A 23,839-nucleotide genomic window follows, 5' to 3' on the forward strand; every position below is an offset into this window, starting at 1 on the left:
GATGGTCATTGGCAAACTTCAGACGGGCTTGGACATGTGCTGGCTTGAGCAGGGAGACCTTGCGTGCACTGCAGGATTTTAATCCATGACGGCGTAGTGTGTTACTAATGGTTTTCTTTGAGACTGTGGTCCCAGCTCTCTTCAGGTCATTGACCAGGTCCTGCCGTGTAGTTCTGGGCTGATCCCTCACCTTCCTCAGTATCATTGATGCCCCACGAGGTGAGATCTTGCATGGAGCCCCAGACCGAGGGTGATTGACAGTCATCTTGAACTTCTTCCATTTTCTAATAATTGTGCCAACAGTTGTTGCCTTCTCACCAAGTTGCTTGCCTATTGTCCTGTAGCCCATCCCAGCCTTGTGTAGGTCTACAATTTTATCCCTGATGTCCTTACACAGCTCTCTGGTCTTGGCCATTGTGGAGAGGTTGGAGTCTGTTTGATTGAGTGTGTGGACAGGTGTCTTTTATACAGGTAACGAGTTCAAACAGGTGCAGTTAACACAGGTAATGAGTGGAGAACAGGAGGGCTTCTTAAAGAAAATCTAACAGGTCTGTGAGAGCCGGAATTCTTACTGGTTGGTAGGTGATCAAATACTTATGTCATGCAATAAAATGCAAATTAATTACTTAAAAATCATACAATGTGATTTTCTGGATTTTTGTTTTAGATTCCGCCTCTCACGGTTGAAGTGTACCTATGATAAAAATTACAGACCTCTACATGCTTTGTAAGTAGGAAAACCTGCAAAATTGGCAGTGTATCAAATACTTGTTCTCCCCACTGTATATATACACCTTTCATAATATTTCCCCTAATGCTATTAGCATTCCTCCTCTTTCTCTCTCCATTGTTGCTTCATTCCTTCCTCGCTTTCAACAGTTAAATGAAATATGTTTTGTTGCCCTTATCTGCGTCATTCTAATAACAGCCCTGAATAATACAGGACTAGAATTAGATGCAGAAGGCTTTCACTTCTCTTCGCGAAGATCGAATGGTTATGGGTCTGAATAAATAACTGCTATAGTCTAACGCCATGTCGTGTTCCCGCTTCTTTCAAACTACCAGTGTGTTCTATTGGCTGCTGTATTTAACATTCAGCAAACAAGAGCTTGCGTCCCTCTTCGAATAGTCTATTTGTATAAGAAATGCTAAAAATGATGATGTCCAGCAAGCTACTCTAGTCTAGATTTTCCTGCATGGGACTCCAAGAGCTAAGGAAAGTTTTTTTAAGGAGACAGGCCAGCGGAGCACAGGTACATGCGAATTGCCCAAGAGACAGAGGCTTTAAGTTAGAAGCTTAGTAACCCATCATTAATTAGCTGAAGAAAATACTAATACTGCATTGAATTTATTACCTGAAAGAGGTAGGCTAGGACATCTACAGTGCATTCAGAAAGTATTCAGACCCCTTCACTTTTTCCATATTTTGTTACGTTACAGCCTTCCCCTTATCAATCTACACGCAATACCCCTTAATGACAAATCAAAAACTGAAAAATCACATTTACATAAGTATTCAGACCCTTTACTCAGTACTTTGTTGAAGCACCTTTGGCAGCGATTACAGCCTCAAGTCTTCTTGGGTATGATGCTACAATCTTGGCACACCTGTATTTGCGGAGTCTCTCCCATTCTTCTCTGCAGATCCCCTCAAGCTCTGTCAGGTTGGATGGGGAGCGTCGCTGCACAGCAATTTACAGGTCTCTTTAGAGACGTTTGATCGGGTTCAAGTCCGGGCTCTGGCTGGGTCACTCAAGGACATTCAGAGACTTGTCCCGAAGCCACTCCTGCCTTGTCATGTCTGTGTGCTTAGGGTCATTGTCCTGTTGGAAGCTGAACCTTAGACACAGTCTAATGTCCTGAGCTTCTCTGGAGCAGGTTTTCATCAAGGATCTCTGTACTTTGAACCATTAATCTTTCCCTCGATCCTGACTAGTCTCCCAGTCCCTGCCGCTGAAAAACATCCCCACAGCATGATACTGTCACAACCACGCTTCACCCTATGCCTAGTGTCAGGTTTCCTCCAGATGTGACGCTTGGCAATCAGGCCAATTCTTGTTTCTCATGGTCTGAGTGTCCTTTAGGTGTCTTTTGGCAAACTCTAAGCGGGCTGTCATGTGCCTTTTACTGAGGAGTGGCTTCCATCTGGACACTACCATAAAGGTCTGATTGGTGGAGTGCTGCAGAGATTCTTGTCCTCCTTGAAGGTTCTCCCATCTCCACAGAGGAACTCTGGAACTCTGTCAGAGTGACCATCAGGTTCTTGGTCACGTCCCGGCCCTGATGCCTGCAGGTGATAACTCCAAACAAAATATGGTTCAGCTGAAATGTCAGTTCCATACCCCAGGTGGTTCTGCAGGCTGCGTTGTAATATTGGGGGTGAAACTGGGTGGAACGAGTGTCAATCATCTTCCCCCTGGGCTTTGCCTTGGCTGTGCTCCAGAGCAAGAAGTGCTTGGGGATGAATAAATTAGAGTGCACAGGAGCGAACAAAATATCTAAATTTTTCTTCTCTTTTGTTGTTGGGCTTGGCGAATCTGAGGCGTGGTACCCCCTTGAGATAAAGAGCATAACCTCACCCTTATCTGGTGTGTCCACAAAACATGGAGAGCTTTTTGTATCAATTAGCTAGACATTTTGACGTGTTTTACACATTTTCAGTGACTTGTGACTTTGCGTTACAGGTTGTCACTCTAATATCCTTGTGAAAATGACTCATTTTTGACCAACACTCAAAATGTGTTAATTTTGAGAAAACAGGAAAAGTATACTTTTTTTTTGTTTCACATATACTTTAAAAATCTATTTAACCCTTTACACTCATGGGAATTGCCCTATATGGATTGGACTAAATTGAAATGTTTCTTAGAGAAGAAATATTAAAAAGCTTACAATTCAGACAACAGTTCACCTGACACAAGACTGAATCCAAACATTACACTGTTGCTTTCATGTGCATTTTACATTTACTGTACTCTTCACTGCATTTGATGATTCTGAAATCAAACAAATGCTCTGGATACATTCAGTAACATGATGAGAATATTCCTGGAAAATGTGAGGTAGTTGCAACATAAATCAAAAAATGACAAGGGTTTGAGTGAGAGGACTAACTGGTGTCTCCAAGGGGCCACCCACCTCTCCAAGGTGTGAACAGTTCCTAAGTCATTTCAATGCACTTTATGACTTAAAGAAGAGTCTTCAACTAGAAATTGCTTTTTTGAACTCTCCTAGCTGTGCCGTTGAGGAACTACAGCAAACACACTTGTAGTGGTTTTGTTTGGAACACAGCCCTGCAGCCCCGCCATCACACAATTACTGTTGATGTTACGCAAACTAAAAACAGCCCATTATAAATCGCAATCTAGGTCAAGTGGGAATCATTTGAATACTTGTTCTACTGCCATCTTGACTAGCTAAGTTGTAAATATGATATTACAGTGTTAGGCTTTCACAGGGCAATTCAGAGAAACAGATCGTACTGTTGGTGCGCATGGAAAGGAGTGGTGTGCATTCAGGTGGTTGTTTTCTTCGCAGTAGACAAACAGGCTCATTATGTTCAGGACAACCCGGGGTATGACGCCATGTCATCTTCTAACTGTTCATCAAACAGTGATCATAAACGTCGACACTGTATATGACATGAGTTTTATTATATGGAAATGTGAAGTTGTCATGGCTGTCCATGAGAATCCAAATAGGTCAGATCAGGTTTGCAATGAATAACTTCAATCAGACCACCTCAAACCCGTAGAGGGGGAAGGAAAGAACTAGTGGGGATTAACAACTCACGTCCTGTTGTAAATCAAGGGAGAAGATCCAGGCCTGCGCTCTCAAGATTCACCAAAGGAATGTGCTTTGTCTCAACAGACATTTTCCCCGCTGAAACTCTTAACACGTTCAAAGCGAATACTGGAACAATATTTTGTGGAGAGGCTTTCTATACGACACTAATGTCATTTTGTTTGTTATTTTGTGATGTCATTCAAAATGTTATAAAGGAAAATACTGTAACTTGGGAAGTATACCCACAACATATATGAAGTTTCCATACTACACGTTGTGCATGGAATATGAAAAATGATGAGGGTTTTTGTTAACCTCTTATGGCTAGGGGGCAGTATTTTCACGGCTGGATAAAAAACGTACCCGATTTAATCTGGTTACTAATCCTACCCAGTAACTAGAATATGCATATACTTATTATATATGGATAGAAAACACCCTAAAGTTTCTAAAACTGTTTGAATGGTGTCTGTGAGTATAACAGAACTCAAATGGCAGGTCAAAACCTGAGAGATTCCTTTATAGGAAGTGGCCTGTCTGACCATTTCTGGAACTTCTTTGCCATCTCTATCTTTTACAAAGGATCTCTGCTCTAACGTGACACTTCCTACGTCGTCCATAGGCGCTCAGAGCCCGGGAAAAAACAGAATGTCGTCATCCCAGCCCCAGGCTGAAACACATTATCGCCTTTCTCAAGTGGCCGATCAAGGGACTGTGGGCTTAGGCGCGTGACCTGGCCGCCCCCGTCTTTGTGATTTTTTTCCTCTGTTTGCCGAAAAGGAGATTCCCGGTCGGAATATTATCGCTTTTCTACGAGAATAATTGCATAAAAATTGATTTTAAACAGCGGTTGACATGCTTCGAAGTACGGTAATGGAATATTTAGAATTTTTTTGTCACGAATTGCGCCATGCGCGCGACCCTTCTTCACCATTCGGATAGTGTCTGGGACGCACGAACAAAACGTCGCTATTCGGATATAACGATGGATTATTTTGGACCAACCCAACATTTGTTATTGAAGTGGCAGTCCTGGGAGTGCATTCTGACGAAGACAACAAAAGGTAATCAAACTTTTATAATAGTAAATCTGATATTGGTGAGTGCTAAACTTGCCGGGTGTCTAAATAGCTAGCCCGTGATGCCTGGGCTATGTACTTAGAATATTGCAAAATGTGCTTTCACCAAAAAGCTATTTTAAAATCGGACATATCGAGTGCATAGAGGAGTTCTGTATCTATAATTCTTAAAATAATTGTTATGCTTTTTGTGAACATTTATTGTGAGTAATTTAGTAAATTGTTAGCAAATTCCTCCGGAAGTTTGCAGGGGGTATGCTAGTTCTGAACGTCACATGCTAATGTAAAAAGCTGTTTTTTTATATAAATATGAACTTGATTGAACAAAACATGCATGTATTGTATAACATAATGTCCTAGGTGTGTCATCTGATGAAGATCATCAAAGGTTAGTGCTGCATTTAGCTGTCTTCTGGGTTTTTGTGACATTATATGCTAGCTTGAAAAATGGGTGTCTGATTATTTCTGGCTTGGTACTCTGCTGACATAATCTAATGTTTTGCTTTCGCTGTAAAGCCTTTTTGAAATCGGACAGTGTGGTTAGATAAAGGAGAGTCTTGTCTTTAAAATGCTGTGAAATAGTCATATGTTTGGAAAATTGAAGTTTTTGTATTTTTGAGGAATTTGTAATTCGCGCCACGCCTATCATTGGATATTGGAGCAGGTGTTCCGCTAGCGGAACGTCTAGATGTAAGAGGTTAAGAGAGGGATGTGATTTGAGAAGTTATAAGAGATAATTGTTTTCCAGAACTTTTCACAGTGAGTAATCACCACCCCGGAGTGAGGTCAGGGAGCGTGCCAGCCTGCCAGAACCGCCCCTTTCAAGCAAAAGGTATAAAGGATGGGTTAAGAAGTTAACACACGGAACCAGAGAAAGCGAGAAGTGGTAGCTGTGCATTTAAAATGGTGTGAACTTTGAATCTCAACATGAGGTAGAGATGATAAACTCACCTCCCGTACAATCACTGGTACGGCTGATTAGCTGTCGTAAGTAAGGTATCTTCAAAAGCAAATTTAAGTAGGACCATCCTGTTACTCTGCTCAAACAATCGTATTACATTACTCTCATCACCCCATTGGGGAACCGTCAATACGGCTGGCTAACCCTATCTTCAAAGAAGAATCTTCAAGAATGAATGGAAGGAAAATCAACTCTGTAGTTCTGTTCAGGACTACACGACAAGTCACCGGATACCGGACAACTACGAAGAAGGACAACAGGAGAAGAGTTGTTGGAACCATTTTGGTCAATCAGAGCCTTACAAGCATGCTGCGAAAGGGCCCAACCCCCTTTCCAAACCTACCTCGTTCACTGAGAGATCCCCGGCGAACCCAGGCATTTCACGTAAATACATTCATGATTTCTTTCTCAAAGTGTGGCAGTTTGTGGCTGTTTGTGTGCAAAGTATATGGTTACTCTAGGTGAAAATAGTTTCTGAATGTGGCAATGTTAAGTGTCTCTGTCCCTCTCTCTCTCTCCATCTCTTTAACAAGCATCCATGTTGTTGTCATTCTGCTAGGGACCTGTTTTCAGCGTATTATGACTCCAGTCAATAACCAGTGCAGAATGTGTATGTTTATCCTGTGTTCCCATTTAATTAGTTAGTAAATAAATAATTAAACCAGTTTGTGTAGTACTGAATCGTAAGTAAGGCTCGGGTTTTTGCAGATACAAGGAGGTTACGACTTCAGAATGATGATATGATACGAGGTTATGATTAATAATTTTACTGTTTATAGATTTGATAGGTAAAGACCTTTTAGAGTTTAATTCGGGAGATGGTAACTCTTTAAAGAAACTCTTTCGTGGTGCCCCAGATCCTAATGAGTTAATTGTTACATGATTAATTGAATCGGGTAACAATTAAACATAGTTAGTTAAGATAAATATTAGTCTTCAGTTGAATGTTAAAGTCAAGTCATGACAACCTGCACATTTGGACACATTTGGTTGCTTGTATAACATCAAAGTGCAATTTATTAGAATCAATCATAATACATTGAGTACTTTTCAGATACAGCATTTCCCTCAATCAGACAACAAAAAAATTAAAAAATGACCCAGTTAGCGTGAGGGATGGGAGCAAATTCACAACGGCTGTCAGTCAAACCCATAAAGTGCTGTGAAGTGCAGAGCCTGAGGTCTGACATCATTAATAGCATGTTACTTACTGTACATCCACTGTGTTCCAATTTAGGTGCTTATTAGTGCCCAAATCTGCCATTTTCAACCTGTATACGGGGATGAGTGTAAAGGGCTACAAACGTAGATAAGCTCCTTATTTTACATTTTTCAGGCACTATATATTCGAAAGAGAAATGAAATTTAAAACAATTTCCCAAAAAGCTCTTTGCGTTTGTTTAGAACGTTGCCCCAGGCGATGCACTCCCTCTTACACTTTTGAAGTTGATTCAGGTTAATCGTCAGGAGAAAAAACCCTTAAACATCAAAAGTCCTCTTTATGATATTCAGAATGACTCAGAATATAAGTAGGCATCCTCAAAGAGTGTGAATAATTCATTTATAATAATTCACAGGGATCATCACGATTTAAATTACCGTGATCTATGAAAAGCATGGATGAAATTGCAGCGAAGGTCCGCAAATAACAAGTAGTCTCCATGCATCCTTGGGGCTAGCTAGACATTTTATGTCATCTTTCTTAAAGGCCCAGTGCAGTCAAAATTCAGTTTTACCTGTGTTTTGTATCATATTTTACAGCAGCTGATGAAACTAACTCTGTAAAAGTGTGATTATTTTTATCTGTGTTATTTCCTGATAGTTACTTTCATGGTGATGTCACCATGCGTTAAATTGATTAATAGAGAGAGAGAGAGAGAGAGAGAGACGTTATGAGCTGAACATGACAGTATGCCAGTGGAAGGGAGGACAGTAGCAGGTGACCAAACTGTGGTTTGTGATTACTATGATTTCCCATTGTAGCCAATTCACTTGCAGTCATTCTGTTACCAAATTGCTAACAGAATGACAAAAAAAATCTGTAACAGAATGACTGGAAGTGAATTGTTTCAACATGTTTTAATCACTTAATAAATCCTAAACCAAATTGTTATCAGTAAAAACACTAAGTAATTGGTAGGTCTACCTTTACTTGTTACATCTGTGAACTTTCATTATCCTCCCTTCTACTGAGGGAGAGAAATTAAACTGAACAACAATATAAACCCAACATGCAACAATTTAATAGATTTTACTAAGTTATACTTCATATAAGGAAATCAGTCAATTTAAATGAATTAATTTGGCCCTAATCTATGGATTTCACATGACTGGGAATACAGATATGCATCTGTTGGTCACAGATAACTTTAAAAAAAGGTAGAGGCATGGATTAGTAAACCAGTCAGTATCTGGTGTGACCACCATTTGCCTCATGCAGCGCAACACATCTCCATCACATAGAGTTGATCAGGCTGTTGATTGTGGCCTGTGGAATGTTGTCCCACTTGTCTTCGCCGTGCGAAGTTTCTGGATATTGGCGGGAACTAGAACACGCTGTCATACACACCGATCCAGATTATCCCAAACTTGCTCAATGGGTGACAAGTCTGGTGAGTATGCAGGCCATGGAAGAACCTGGAAATGTTCAGCTTTCAGGAATTGTTTACAGATCCTTGCAACATGGGGCCGTGCATTATCATGCTGAAACATGAGGTGATGGCAGCGGATGAATGGTACGACAATAGGCCTCAGGATTTCATTATGTTGTCTCTGTGTATTCAAATTGCCATCGATAAAATACAATTCTGTTCGTTGTCCAAAGGTTATGCTTGCCCATACTATAATCCCTCCACCACCATGGGGCACTCTGTTCGCAACATTGACATCACCAAACTGCTCGCCCACACGACTCCATACACACTGTCTGCCATCTGCCCGGTACGGATTCAACCATGAATAGCAGACTTCTCCAGCGTGCCAGTGGCCATCGAAGGTGGGCATTTTCTCACTAAAGTTGGTTACAACGCCGAACTGCAGTCAGGTCAAGACACTGGTGAGGACGATGAGCACGCAGATGAGTTCCCTGAGACAGTTTCTGACAGTGTGTGCAGAAATTATTTAGTTGTGCAAACCCACAGTTTCATCAGCTTTCCGGGTGGATGGTCTCAGACGATCCCACATGAGGAAGTCAGATGTGGAGGTCTTGGTCTGGTGCGGTTACAGTCTGCGGTTGTGAGGCCTGTTGGACGTACTGCCAAATTCTCTAAAATGACATTGGAGGCGGTTTATGGTAGAGAAATTAACATTCAATTCTCTCACAATAGCACTGGTGGACATTCCTGTAGTCAACATGCCAATTGCTCACTCCCTCAATTGAGACATCTGTGGCATTGTGTTGTGTGACAAAACATTTTAGTGGCCTTTTATTGTCTACCACACAATGTGAACCTATGTAATGATCAGGCTGTTTAATCAGATCCTAGATATTGCACACATGTCAGATGGCTGAATTATCTTGGTGAAAGAGAAATCCTCACTAACATCTATATAACCAAATTTGTCCCAACTTTATGTGCGTATGGAACTTTTCTGGGATCTTTTATTTCAGCTCATGAAACATGGTACCAACACTTTACATGTTGCATTTATATCTTAAAGATACGTGGTATCTGGTAACAGAATGACAAGACACTAGGCAATATTTCTTAAACTTACAGAAGGCAAATAATTTCAGAAAATGAAATAAAAGTGTTGATATTAGTTGGCAGGGGTGTTTACTTCAACATGAGTGTTTTTTAATGTATTTCTGATACCTTTAACACGTTTTCTACTAGATGTTTCTAAGACCCCTTTTCCATCTGTTTGACCAGAAATCAGTTTTAGGATGGAAAATGGTTGAAAAATGTATAAATACCTTAATAAAAAATAAAAAAAACCTCTTAGCTTTCATTTGACACCAACTTTGATGAACTCCTATGAACTTCACATGCTAGTGCTCATGGGACTTTTTACATGGAAATACCCATCATCATTAATGTAAGGTATTTCATATCACGCAGAGGCATAACAGCCTTGGAATGTGTGACATCAATGAAAATATTGCTGCTCTTCCCCTCAAGGTCTAGCTGAACGATGATTACCTTTAATCCAATAGAGGGTATACCGATACCCACATCTCAGATCTTCATCAGAGGGCCTACTTTTACATTTTGCTCATACAACCCTATGGATGCTAAGTCCTTGGGGTTCTAAAATAATAAAATAACACATTGTTCCTCCTTACCCATTCTCCTCCCATCCTCCTCCCATCCTTCCCCCTCCTTCCCTTCCTCAACTTCAACATGGTACACCAGCCCTCCAGTATCCCATCACCCCCTGTGAGTATCCAAGCTGTCGAGGCTGACTGGGCTCCGTCTCTCTTGCCAGTGCACGGTTGGAACAGATCCGGCCTCCGGGCCACAAACACTCCTCCACTCGAGCCCCAGCAAACAAGGCCTGCCCCTCGCAACTGTTATCTAAATGCTAAGCGCTTTGGAGCGCCGCGACGGTGGATCTTTTGTACACACTTTATCGCTTAGCACAGATAGTCTTCTTACAACATGTTTTAATGCTTAGTGAGTATGGAGCGTGCGGTGGTGTGTTGTGTTTCTTTGTGTTTCAGTGACTGTCATCCAGATCTGGCAACACTGTTTGGAGATGAACTGGGCTCATGTTTAAAGACCTCCACTGAGAGGCACAATCTGAGTATGCATAACTAGAACAAATAGTGTCCTAGTTCAGTTTTTGCTACATGAGGACAATGGGGATTTTCCCCCTGGAATCTGGTTGCTGGAGTTCTGGAGGGTTAGAGGAAGTGATCCGTTAGAAAGGGATCTTACAGATACGAATCTACACTAGCAACTTAGCTCTGTTGAAAGATCTGTATGACTCTGTAGGATCTGTAGGAGTATGTTGTCATGTAAGGAGATGCCAATGCGGTGACATATTTTCTCAGGGCAACAAAGTGTTGTATTGGTTATCTTTCAAATGATTGTGGACTTGCACCTCCAGAGAAGACACTCGCTCATTGCTGCGTCGCTGCCGACTGAGCTAATCGGCCATCTGCACCCTGGGGCTGAGAAATTTGGATGTCAGAGTTTATGGGAACATAAGCTAAACAGCCAGCCAGGCCTAGCTACATTAAGAGGAGTGGCGGGCGTGAGGCGAGCGATAGACTCCAGACAAGACGTAACATTTTCATGTCAAATCCAGAGACATACAAATCTCAGAGTGATCTGCCAAGTTTCTGCAGGATTCACTGGAGCACGAATGGTAGAATTTTCTCCCTCCCCTGCTCTCTCCTCTCTCTTCTCTTCTCACCCTCCTCTCTCAAGCACTAGCAGCCACTGACTGGGTGCCGCTTGGCAGCCGTGGGTGATAGGAAACATCTGCAGTAACTGAGTTAGTGTTCACTCGCCAGATAAAGAAAAGGGAGGGATTGTTTTCGGAGGAATTTTGGTATTGGCAGTAGAAGAGTCGTTTACACTAGAACAGATCTCAACCAGCCATGTATGTTTAGATATGAACATTCTGCAGATACTGTATTTTCTTTTAGTATGACACAATGTATAAATTGTCTGAAATGCTGTCTTTTTATGTCTTTCAGCACTTATTTACTGTGGCCACCCTGAAGAGGCCTGAATGAAAAGGAGAGCGGACGACGAGGGGATATGATTGTGCACTTCCTGCTCGGCAACTACAGGAAGTAATTGAGCTCTATAGGAAGTAAGGACAAACCCCTACAGTTATCCCTGTTATTTTTCTATTGTTTTCTGTGCTACTCTGCACAAGTCTAGCTGGTAACACATTGAGCAGCAGCATACAAGGACTGAATCTACTACAGATCCCCTGCAGATGTCCCTGTTCTTTTTCCATTGCTTTCATATGACTATGATATAACTGCAAAGGCCTAGCTATCTCAAATCAAATACCATTTTATTTGTCACTTGCGCCGAATACAACAAGTGTAGACCTTACCGTGAAATTCTTACGAGACCTTTACCAAAAATGCATTTAAAAAGCAAGAAAATTAGCAAATAGGTAAAACATGTAATAGTAACACAATAAAATAACAACATTTTGAAAGTATTTAGACCACATGACTTTTTCCACATTTTGTTACGTTACAGCCTCATTCTAAACTGGATTAAATCAAAAATGGTCCTCTTTAATCTATACACAATACCCCATAATGAAAAAGCGAAAACAGGTTTTTAGAAATGTTTGCAAATGTGTAAAAAAAAAAGCCATTGTGTCGAGGCACAGATCTGGGGAGGGTACAAAAAAATGTATGCAGCATTGGAGGTCTCCAAGAACACAGTGGCCTTCCATTCTTAAATGGAAGCTTGGAACCCCCAAGACTTCCTAGAGCTGGCCGCCCGGCCAAACTGAGCAATCAGGGGAGAAGGGCCTTGTTCAGGGAGGTGACCAAGAACCCTATGGTCAGTCTGACAGAGCTCCAGAGTTCCTCTGTGGAGATGGGAGAACCTTCAAGAAGGACAACCATCTCTGCAGCACTCCACCAATCAGTCCTTTAGGGTAGAGTGGCCAGACGGAAGCCACTCCTCAGTAAAAGGCACCTGACTGCCCCATTTGGAGTTTTCCGTATGGCACCTAAAGTATTCAGACCATAAAAAACAAGATTCTCTGGTCTGATGAAACCAAGACTGAACTCTTTGGCCTGAATGCCAAGAGTCACGTTGGGAGAAAACCTCGCACCATCCCTACGGTGAAGCATGGCGGTGGCAGCATCATGCTGTTGGGATGTTTTTCAGCGGCAGGGAATGGGAGACTAGTCAGGATCAAGGGAAAGATGAACGGAACAAAAGTACAGAGAGATCCTTGATGAAAACCTGCTCCCAGAGCACTCAGGACATCAGACTGGGGTGAAGGTTTATTTTCCAACAGGACAATGACCCTAAGCACACAGCCAAGACAACATAGGAGTGGCTTCTCTGAATGTCCTTGAGTGTCCCAGCCAGAGCCCGGACTTGAACCCAATCGAACTTCTCTGGAGAGACCTGAAAATAGCTGTGCAGCGATGCTCTCCATCCAACCTGACAGAGCTTGAGGGGATCTGCAGAGAAGAATGGGTGAAACTCCCCAAATACAAGTGTGCCAAGATTGTAGCATCATACCCAAGAAGATTTGAGGCAGTATTCACTTCCAAAGGTGCTTCAACAAATTACTGAGTAAAGGGTCTGAATTCTTATGTGAATGTAATATGTGCAACACCTTATGAACATATTGTTTTGCTTTGTCATTATGGGGTATTGTGTGTAGATTGATGAGGGGGAAAAAACATTTAATACATTTTAGAATAAGGCTGTAATTTTAACTAAATGTAGAAAAAGTCAAGGGGTCTGAATACTTTCCGAATGCTCTGTAAAGGCTATATACAAGGAGTACCGGTACCAAGACAGTCTCCTGGGGTACAAGGTAGTTGGGGTGATTGATTAAGGTCATATGTACATGTAGGTTTGTTTAGTTGATTGATAGTGCTATGTACATGTAGGTGGGGTGAAAAGCAGAAAGTCCAGGTAGCCATTTGATTAACTGTTTAGCAGTCTTATGACTTTGGGGTAGAAGCTGTGCCTTTTGGTCCCAGACTTGGCGCTCCGGTACCGCTTGTCATGCGGTAGCAGAGAGAACAGACCGTGACTTGGATAGCTGGAGTCTTTGACAATATTTAGGGCCTTTCTCTGACACCGCCTGGTATAGAGGTCCTGGGTGACAGGGAGCTCGGCCCCCATTAATGTACTAGGCCGTATGCACTACCTTCTATTTTGTCTTGTGGTCGGATGCCGAGCAGTTGCCATACCAACCGGCCAGTCAGGATGCTCTCAAGGGTGCGGCTGTAGAACCTTTCGAGGATCTTAGGCCCATGCCAAATCTTTTCAGCCTCCTGAGGGGGAGAGGCATTGTAGTGCCCTCTTCAGAACTGTTTAGGTCTGTTTGGACCATGATAGGTCCTTAGTGATGTGGACACCGAGGAACTTCCGTCTCCACTACAGTCCCGTCGTTGTGAATGGGGGGTGTGCTCGGCCCTCCGTTTCCTGTAGTCCACGATCAGCTCCTTGTCTTGCCGACGTTATGGGGGAGATTGTTGTCCTGGCACGACACTTCCAGGTCTCTTGACCTCCTCCCTATAGGCTGTCTCATCGTTGTCGCGGATCAGGCCTACCACCGTCGTATTGTCGGCAAACTTAATGATGGTGTTGGAGTCATGTGCAAACAGTTACTGAATACTGAATTCATAGCCATGCCGGATTTATAGCTAGTATCTGAAGGGACGTTGAGTATTTTACAGGCTGACACTGCCTGAATCCAGTTAATTCCCAAGCCAGCACGATTCAGCAAGTCATGTAGACCAGCTGCCACCGATATCAGTGCTTGGAGTCAGAAAAGTCTCTTTTTATTTGGGTGTGTGAAGCTAGCAGGCAAGCTATATAAATAATTAAATGGAGCCAGTAATTGGCGGTTCTTGGTAATTAGGACCAGGCTGTCAGCTAGCTAAGTCATTGCCTCAGTCTGATGGCGCTGCAGAGAGGACAGTAATTGCTATTATCTGTGGGGGTCGTTGAGTGTTGACACAACAATAATCCCATCCTTAGCTGGGATATCAGGGTTTATGTTTACCGCCCCCATTTCAAGAGGGATTCAAAGATATTTTAAAGGCTTTATATCTGGCCGTTTACACCGGCTATATCCATCAATGTCAATGCCCGGCCGGCCGCATCGGCAGTAGAGCTTCTAGAAGGCAAGGCAGAACCTCGGCTCAGTTTAGAATTTTCTGCTTGGCGACTCTGAAAAGCTTGTCCATATTTTAATTAGTCAAACAGTTTGACTCTTTCCCTGCTAGCGGTGTCACGCCTCACTATAAACAGCATTTTCAACCATCTCAGCGGGTTTTCTAATACCCCTGTAATCCTGTCATTTCATTCATGGATACCTCCAGGGTTATTTTGGGACCAGAGTGTATCTGCCTGCCTGTCTCTGCTCCTCTGTTTGAGAGATTGGATTCCCTCTCCTCAACCCCCCCCCTCCCCCACACACACACACACACACACACACACACACACACACACACACACACACACACACACACACACACACACACACACACACACACACACACACACACACACACACACACCAAGGTGTTCACTCATCTCATGTCAGATCCACATAGATAGATGTGATGTCCAGACCAGACGTATATAGGGGACTGTGGTAGTACAGCATAGGGGAGAATCCAAGGTCTTGGATGGATCACATGCTGGCTGAAATATGTGCTCAGAAGTTGCCCCATTGCTTTCCAATGAGATTATTCACTTCACTTTCTTCACCTCTGAGTGCCCTACAGTACATAATTGCTACCCTTTTTATACCCCAGTTTTCTCAGATGCACTGAATATTGTCCTATACAGTCTGTTCCCACAGACCTAAATGGTTTTGTAAACGGGGACAGTTGAAGGTAAGGTGGGTGGAGGGAAGGATTATAGAGGGAGGACAAAAACCATAGTCTGTGTTTCGCTGTGCAGTGCGTGTAAATTGCATTGGCTTTGAATTAAACATGTGGCACCTCTGAGCTCCGGGTGTGATGGACATTCAAACATATTGCTGGCAGAGAAAATTACTTTTTAAGTAGGCTATTTATGGGAAGATATTGTATTCATTTGATTATAATAAAACATCTATTCCGCCCTGAGTGAATGGCATGAGGAAGCAGACTCAAGGTAATAACGACTCTGTGTCTGCTGCTCTCAACGAGGCTGGGGGAGGATCGGGTCTCTACTGATATTGCTTTTCTTTGTACGGGAGCAGATAAAGGGATACGGCGTGAGCGAGTAATAAAGAAATATATCTGTTTTTATTGTGCTTCGTGACAGAGTTATGTTTGGAGGTAGTAAAGAGAGCTGGAACATGGCGGAAAATCATATTATGGCCCATTAGATAGGGCCGAGCTAAGCACTCCTCGCCGGGCGGCGACGGTAACCACGGCTCCATGGCAGAGGGTAATGGGGCCGGCACGTATTGTCTCTGATCTCCACTCCCGCTGCTTCGCCGATTGATTCGTCTACATTACCAGCACTCCATCTCCTGGGGAACTAATGCTGACCGTGGTCTTCACATCACTTTCCCAAAAGAGAGGAGGGGGCATGACGGACTCTAGTTCTGAAACTGTGAAAGTGCTATGGTTTCAGGTCTCATAGTTTGATGGATGTTTGACTTTGCTTAGTTAGGTATTTTTTACTTCCCCGTTGAAGGAGTTCATTTCCCTCTCTTTCAAGTGGACATGAGGAACCGACCAGCCAACATATGGATGTCGTGAAGGTTAATCTCCGTCGACTTTATATCATATCTCTGGTCTCTGTGGTGCTGGAGCTCCAGGGAGATGACCCTCTCCTCCACGGGGCTTCCTTCTGTGGACATCACCATGGAGGGATGTCGAAGGAAGGTCCTGCTCTGGCTCACTTTTAAAGTGCTCCTCTGGGAACCACTCCCAGGGCATACCAAGCTGACTCAGGAATGTCCTATGGGGGTACTCCTGCCTCTTTGAGCCCCTCTACCTCTCCACCCCCACTCCAACCCACCACCCCCTCAACCTCCAACCTCACAAGCTTAAAAAGACTGGCTGGCTTTGTGTGCAGGGGTGCAGTTTTTATGCTCTCCTGGGCAGTCAAGGCCCTGGCTGCCTGTGAGTAATACGAAACAGCCAGACGAGGAATCCTAGGCATTCTGAATAGAACCAGATGTGTGTCCTCTCTGGCTCGCTCCTCAACTCCCCCCTCCTCTCTGTCTCGCTTGTGTGCCTTCCTCTCCTCCCAACCCCTCACCCTTCTCACCCCCTGTGGGCAGCCAAGGCTTCATAAAAGACAGATCAGATGAGTTGTTTCACAAGGCCACTGGCAGGCTAGTTTATGTTTCTGGCTAAAGATCTCCGTCTCCTTTCCTGGATTATCAGTTGGAGCTGATGCGTGTACATGTGTTGCTGTGATGGATACAGCCCCGGACCAGAGCAACAACACGCAACACAGACTCACTGCTGAGGTGTTCCTACACCGTCATCACTGACTCAAGGATCCCTAATCTCAGTGGTTTTCTTGCGTTTTGGTTCATTTTTATCCCCTTAATAAGCGGGTTAAGTGGGAAATGGTGGTTAACCTTTCCAGCTCGTTGGACGGAGGCATGACCTTGGTCTCGTTGAAGGCATTACTGCAAGTTGCATAATTGGTGACCCTGGTTAGGGATGAGTCGGGTAGATATTTCGGAAGTGACAACAAACAAAAGCTTAGCAGCAAAATATATTCCCCTTCAGTCCAAACTGAAGGGTTTTTCTCATTTCTCAACAAAGCACTTGTTTTGCACTTGTTTTGCTCAGTGTGTGTTGGAATGTCTGTGTGCCCTGCTGCTCGCATATTTATATCAGGCCGATATATTTATATCAGGCCGCAATCAGTGCAGGAAATGGGGAGCCTTTGCTTTGAAGTCCCTGCAGAGTTATGTTATTCTTCATCAGCAGAGGCAAGGTGTCGGGCCCCCTCACCCTCCTTCCCTGCCCCCCTTACGCCCCTACTCAACAGGCTGCCTGGCAGAAGGGAGAACCAGTGGCCATTAACGCAGACAGAGAGAAAGTTGCCATTGCCATAGGGCACAAACTCACCGCTGCCACGCTTGCCTGAAAGGCTGAGAGGGCCGCGCTGCTGTCATACTCAGGCCTGTATAATTGCTTTTTTTTCTCCCATGCAGAAAGTCAAACGTAATATGTGGTGAAATGTAAGATTTGCCCTTGTCTGTCTCTGTTGCTCTCTCTCTCTCTTTCTCACTCTCTCTCTCTCCACACCTTCCTCCGTTCCCTCTCTCTCACTTTCGCTACTCAGCCCAACTCCCCTCTCCCCTGCTCTTTCTCTCTTTCACTCTTTTTCTCTCTCTCTCTCTCTTCTCACCCCACTTTCGTCCCTCCCCTATCCCTCCTCGCCGTTCTTTCATGTCGGAGTGTGGAGATTAAATTAATTGGGTCACAGTTTAATAGTGATCTCCTATGGCTCGCCTGTGTATGTTGTGGAATGGGGACAGCGGCGGGCACTCCTCTCACCTGGTGTGGAAAATGAGGAACGCTGAGCCTCCGGTCTATGGCACAGTGTAACTTCACGCTACCTGCACCCCCACCCCCACCTCTATGCAAATCAAGCAGTCCCCTTTCCCCCCCCTCCCCCCCCCAACACAAATAATCTCCCTCCACACATTTATACGGTTCAAAACATACTGCAGTGGAGTTCTGTCAGCTGTCTGACTGTGGTGTACGTTCATTATGCAGCTAGGCCTCAGATGGCTGGGTTAGTAATTCACTGGTGGGGTAACAGTATAGAGGGTGCGCTGGTTGATCTTTGGATCTAGAAGCAGTGGGTCCAAATGAAGAGCCCTTTAAATTAAATCTAATCTAATTTGATTTGTCACATTCTTCGTAAAAAACAGGTGTAGACTAACAGGTCCTTTTCCAACAATGCAGAGTAAAGATAAAGATACACTATATACGCAAAAGTATGTGGACACCTGCTTGTCGAACATCTCATTCCAAAAACATGGGCATTAATATGGAGTTGGTCCCCCATTTGCTGCTATAACAGCCTTCACTCTTCTGGGAAGGCTTTCCGCTAGATGTTGGAACATTGCTGTGGGAATGTTGGAACATTGCTGCGGGGACTTGCTTCCATTCAGCCACAAGAGCATTAGTGAGGTCGGCACTGAGCCAGGGCAGCGTTCCAATTCATCCCAAAGGTGTTCGATAGGATTGAGGTCAGGGCTCTGTGCAGACCAGTCAAGTCCTTCCACACCGATCTCAACAAACCATTTTCTGTATGGACATTGCTCTGTGCACGGGGGCATTGTCATGCTGAAACAGGAAAGGGCCTCCCCCGAACTGTTGCCACAAAATCGTCTAGAATGTCATTGTATGCTGTAGCGTTAAGATTTCCCTTCACTGGAACTAAGTGGCGTAGCCCAAATCAGGAAAAACAGCCCCAGAACATTTTTATTCCTCCACCAAACTTTACAGTTGGCACTATGCATTTGGGCAGGTAGTGTTCTCCTGGCATCCGCCAGACCCAGATTCATCTATCGGACTGCCAGATGGTGAAGCGTGATTCATCACTCTAGAGAAATCATTTCCACTGCTCCAGAGTCCAATGTAGCGTCGAGCTTTACACCACTCTAGCCGAAGCTTGGCATTGCGCCTGGCAACCTTAGACTTGTGTGCGGCTGCTAAGCCAAGGAAACACATTTCATTAGGTTCCCGACAACCAGTTATTGTGCTGATGTTGCTTCCAAGAAGCAGTTTGGAACTCGGCAGTGAGTGCTGCTACCGAGGACAGACGATTTTTACACGCTATGCGCTTCAGCACTTGGTGGTCCCGTTCTGTTGGGCTTATGTGGCCTACCACTTCGCAGCTGAGCCATTGTTGATCCTAGACGTTTCCACTTCACAATAACAGCACTTACAGTTGACCGGGGCAGCTCTAGCAGGGCAGGAATTTGACAAACTGACTTGTTGGAAAGGTGGCATCCTATGACGGTGCCACGTTTAAAGTCACTGAGCTCTTCAGTACGGGCCAAGAGTGTGCAAAGCTGTCATCAAGGCAAAGGGTGTCAACTTTGAAGAATCTCAAATATAAAATATATTTCTTTAACACTTTTGGTTACTACATGATTCCAGATGTGTTATTTCATAGTTTTGATGTCTTCACTATTATTCTACAATGTAGAAAATAGTACAAATAAAGAAAAACCCTTTGATGAGTAGGTCTGTCCTACCTTTTGACTGTACATACCGATGGCGAGGTGAAGTCGATGGCCAAAACAATACAACATCGTCCATCCATTTAGGTTGGAGGCTTTCACAATGTTTGCCCCACTTTCCGTTGTGACACACAGCTGCTTCTCCTCCGGCTGATCCCAGGCTGCTAGCGAGTCCCACATTCCCTGGCCTGGGTTATTATCTCCCAAGTGTGGTCTTCTGGAAAGTAGGCAGGCTCCCTTTGCAAGCACCTGCTGCGCAGCTTCCAGTCGGCATTGATGTAGTGCAGTGTCAATGACACGTAGGGCTCCAGTTGTTATCGTGAAATAGTGCACCTGTTTCAGCTCTAAAACACGGCATTTTTCAGCTCCGTTTCTTACATGGCATTTTGTATTTCTTGTCCAGAGTGTGAACCATCTTCTTAACTATTGAATCTGGGGCCATGTCTTTTGCGATGTGTTACATTCTGGCATCTGTTATTTCATTCCATCTGTGAGTGTGTTGCGTAGGGAGTTGTTGTGTAATCACCGAGAATTACCGACATATGCATAATTGCTTCGTTATGACTTCGAAATGTAGGCGACGGTAATTTTCAGTTTTATCGTCCCAGCTCTAGTGTGGCATCAGAATGTATGTGTGCGCATGCTACACTATATGACCAAAAGTATGTGGACAGCTGTTCGTCGAACATTTCATTCCAAAATCACACGTCTTAATATGGACCTCGGCAAACCATTTCTGTATGGACCTTGCTTTGTGCATGGGGGCATTGTCATGCTGAAACATTAAGCTTTCCCTTCACTGGAACTAAGGGGCATAGCCCGAACCATTAAAAACAGCCCCAGACCATTATTCCTCCTCCACCAAACTTTACAGTCGGCACTATGCATTCGGACAGGTAGTGTTCTCCTGACATCCACCAAACCCAGATTCGTCCGTCGGCCTGCCAGATGGTGAAGCGTAATTCATCACTCCAGAGAACGCATTTCCACTGCTCCTGAGTCCAATGGCGACGAGCTTTACACCACTCCAGCCAAAGCTTGGCATTGCACACGGTGATCTTAGGCTTGTGTGCGGATGTTCAGCCATGGAAACCCATTTCATGAAGCTCCCGATGAACAGTTCTTGTTCTGTGTTGGGGTGTAAGTCAGTGTGGGTAGAGTCCAGTGTGTGTGTGTTGGGGTGTAAGTCAGTGTGGGTAGAGTCCAGTGTGTGTGTGTTGGGGTGTAAGTCAGTGTGGGTAGAGTCCAGTGTGTGTGTGTTGGGGTGTAAGTCAGTGTGGGTAGAGTCCAGTGTGTGTGTGTTGGGGTGTCAGTGAAAGAGAGTTTGTTCAAAACTGGGTAAATGCAGGTAGTGCGGGTAGCTGTTTGATCATCTATTTAGCAGTCCTGTTTAGCAGTCTTATGGCTTGGGGTAGAAGCTTTTCAGGATCCTATTGGTTCCAGACTTGGTGCATCGGTACTGATTGCCGTGCAGTAGCAGAGAGAACATTCTATGGCTTGGGTGGCTGGAGTCTTTGACAATTTGTTGGGGCCTTCCTCTGACACTGCCTGGTATAAATGTCCTGGATTGCAGGGAGTTATGTACTGGGCCGTAGTCAATACCCTATGTTGCGCCTTACGGTCGGGTGCCTTGCCGTTTTCGTACCGAGCGGAGATGCAGCCAGTCAAGATGCTCTCAATGGTGCAGATCTTGAACTTTTTGAGGATCTGAGGGCCCATGTCAAATCCTTTTAGCTTCCTGAGGGGGAAGAGGCGCTTATCTACCACCACAACACCCTCTCTCCCTCTTTCCATCCTCTCTCCCTATCTCTCACCCCCTTTCACCCACTCTCCCCATCTCTCACCCCCTTTCTCCCTCTCGCTCTCTCTCTCTCTCTCCCTCTCGCACAATTTCTCTCGCACACTCTCTCTCACTCCCTCTCATTCTCACTATCTCTCCCTCTCATTCTCTCTCCCTCTTTCTCTCTCTCCTTCTCTCTGTTTCTAACCCCGCCTGGCTGTCTGATTTATGGTCCTGGGGAGGTAATGAGTCAGAACCGGCTGATATGTGTCTGTGGTGTTGTGACCGGAGCAGTGCCGGCTCATTGGGCCTGCCCCCCCCTTCTTCCTTCTCCTCTACTCCTCTCCTCCTTCTCTCCTCTGTTCCTGTTCTCCTTCCTTCCCCGGACCAAGCGGAACAGGGCTTTTAGGGTCCTTGCTCTCCAAACCCATCCGTCTCCATCCGCCAGATGGACGGGCTACAGGGGCGCAGTGTCACCTCCAGACGGCGCCGAACGTCTCCTCTCCTCTGCCCTCCCCCAACCCGCCTTCCTTCCCTCCCTTCCTTCACCCCACGCCCCTCTTACATCTTCTCTGCCCCCCCCCTCATCCCTATCCCCCTGTTTCCCTTCTTTCCATAACCAGAGCCGTCACTGTTGACCGAGCCCTCCCACCCCGACTGTGACTGGGTACCGTGTGGCCCACTAGCTCTGCAGGAACTGTGTTAATTAGTACGGAGTCTGAAGACCGAGATGCGTTATCACCACAACACTCCCTATCTCTCACCCCCTCGCACCCTCTCTCTCTCGCTCTCCCTCTTTCTCACCTCTCCTCTCTCTTTCTCTCAACCTCTCCCCCCCCCTCTCTCCCCCTCCTGGAAAGTGCTCCCATCCCGTTGGCTTAGCTAGGTTTGTGGAGGATGTCGTGCCAGCTGTCTCTGTATGGACTGCTGCCAGCCTCCCATGTCTTCCGCCCGTTCCGTTGTTGTTATCCCCTTGTGATCACTCGGTTATTTCCATCTATTTCCATGCATTTATCTGTTTGTCGGAGTTGTTGTCTACCGAGGCTAGTGCCTGTGCTGCTGTTGTCTTTTGGAAAGGCAGAGTGCGGTACGATAGCGACAGCTCTCTCTGGTGTGTACTGGAGGCCCCAAGATGGGGCAGAGAGGATAGTTCCCAGGTCTGCAGTCTGTGCCCGCCGTGCCATGCCAACTCTGCAATCTGTGACGGGTGTGTCATACACAGAACAGACACTATTCCCCCTACGCTGCACAGCCACATTTGGCTTCTGCAATGGCCCGAAAAAGGCACAGGAATAGACAAAGAAAGCTTTATCTCCAAAGCACAATGACATCTTCATCAATACAACTTTCAAGAATGAAAATCTGTCATCAGTCAGTACGGAAGTGTAGCCATGCAGCTGAGCAGTCTCAGTCAGCCATCACTCTTGATTTACTTCTTCACGGTATATGAGAAACTACCTAGACTGAGAATTCCAAAGTAACTCGACTGGAGCAACCAGACACATTGTACACACTTCACACTTTTGGAATGGATTTCATTCCATGCATTGGACCAGTAGTCTGAAGACATGGCTGTCTGTCTTATGTGACCCAGTAGATCTGCTGCTCAAGTCAGTCAGTCAGTCATGCTGAGAGGAAGTTTAGTTTTTCTGCTGTGTATCTATCAAGTGCTGAGCGAGCTGTCCCGCTCCCCCTCGCCCCCGGTGAGCACTGTAAAACTAAAACTCCCCTGCACTCTGTTTGACCCCGGCCTCCTCTGAGGTGCCGGGGAGAGCCAAGAGTGTAAAGTGGACGCATGCCAAATAAAGACATGAAATCTGTCTCCCGTAAAAAAAAAAAGAACCCGTTATTTTTCTCTGTCTGTCTGCTCTGTGCTCCCGACCTCACAGCAGCAGCACCCTGGCCTGCTTCATAAATTGAGCTCAGTTGGCCTTTAGATGGTATCAATTAATCTACTCTGGCAATGTTTTACGAGCGACACACTCCGGCAAGGCAAATTGTGGCTTTAAAAAACGTCCATACAAGACACATTTCCATGTCATTAGTTTTCTCCCCTCAGTCATTGGGTTCTGTTACAGTTGGGACTGAGTGTAGGTTAGAGAGAGAGAGAGACTGAGCAGACCTCCCACTCTACAGGCTGCCAGTTGGGCTGGCTTGTAGGCCTTTCCTCTAGGGTTTTCTCACAGACGTTTAGTTGTAGATATCCTCTGACTGATGCGCCACTTTGATACTCTTGTTAGAGCTGCTGAATTCTCCATTAGGGATTTTGTCTTGTTCTATAGGCCCCCCGGTGCCCCGATACTGATGCTCCTCAGAGACGAGTGGAGGAGGATAGAGGAGTTGAAGAGGGTTCTCTCTGATCTCACGCTGCCTCACTGAGAACCATCTGTTTGG

The 23,839-nt window shown here is 44.9% G+C and overlaps 1 protein-coding gene across 1 annotated transcript in view; it reads left to right on the forward strand.

Annotated features, from left to right (window-relative positions):
• Positions 1 to 23,839, forward strand: part of plxnb2b (plexin b2b) — a 181,960-nt gene that overhangs the window by 59,352 nt on the left and 98,769 nt on the right. The window contains exon 2 of the mRNA XM_014124476.2: positions 11,474 to 11,592. The gene's annotated coding sequence lies outside the window, so the exon portion shown is untranslated. The remainder of the gene's footprint in view (positions 1 to 11,473; positions 11,593 to 23,839) is intronic.

Source organism: Salmo salar, chromosome ssa10 (assembly GCF_905237065.1).
Source record: "Salmo salar chromosome ssa10, Ssal_v3.1, whole genome shotgun sequence".
NCBI lineage: Eukaryota > Metazoa > Chordata > Actinopteri > Salmoniformes > Salmonidae > Salmo > Salmo salar.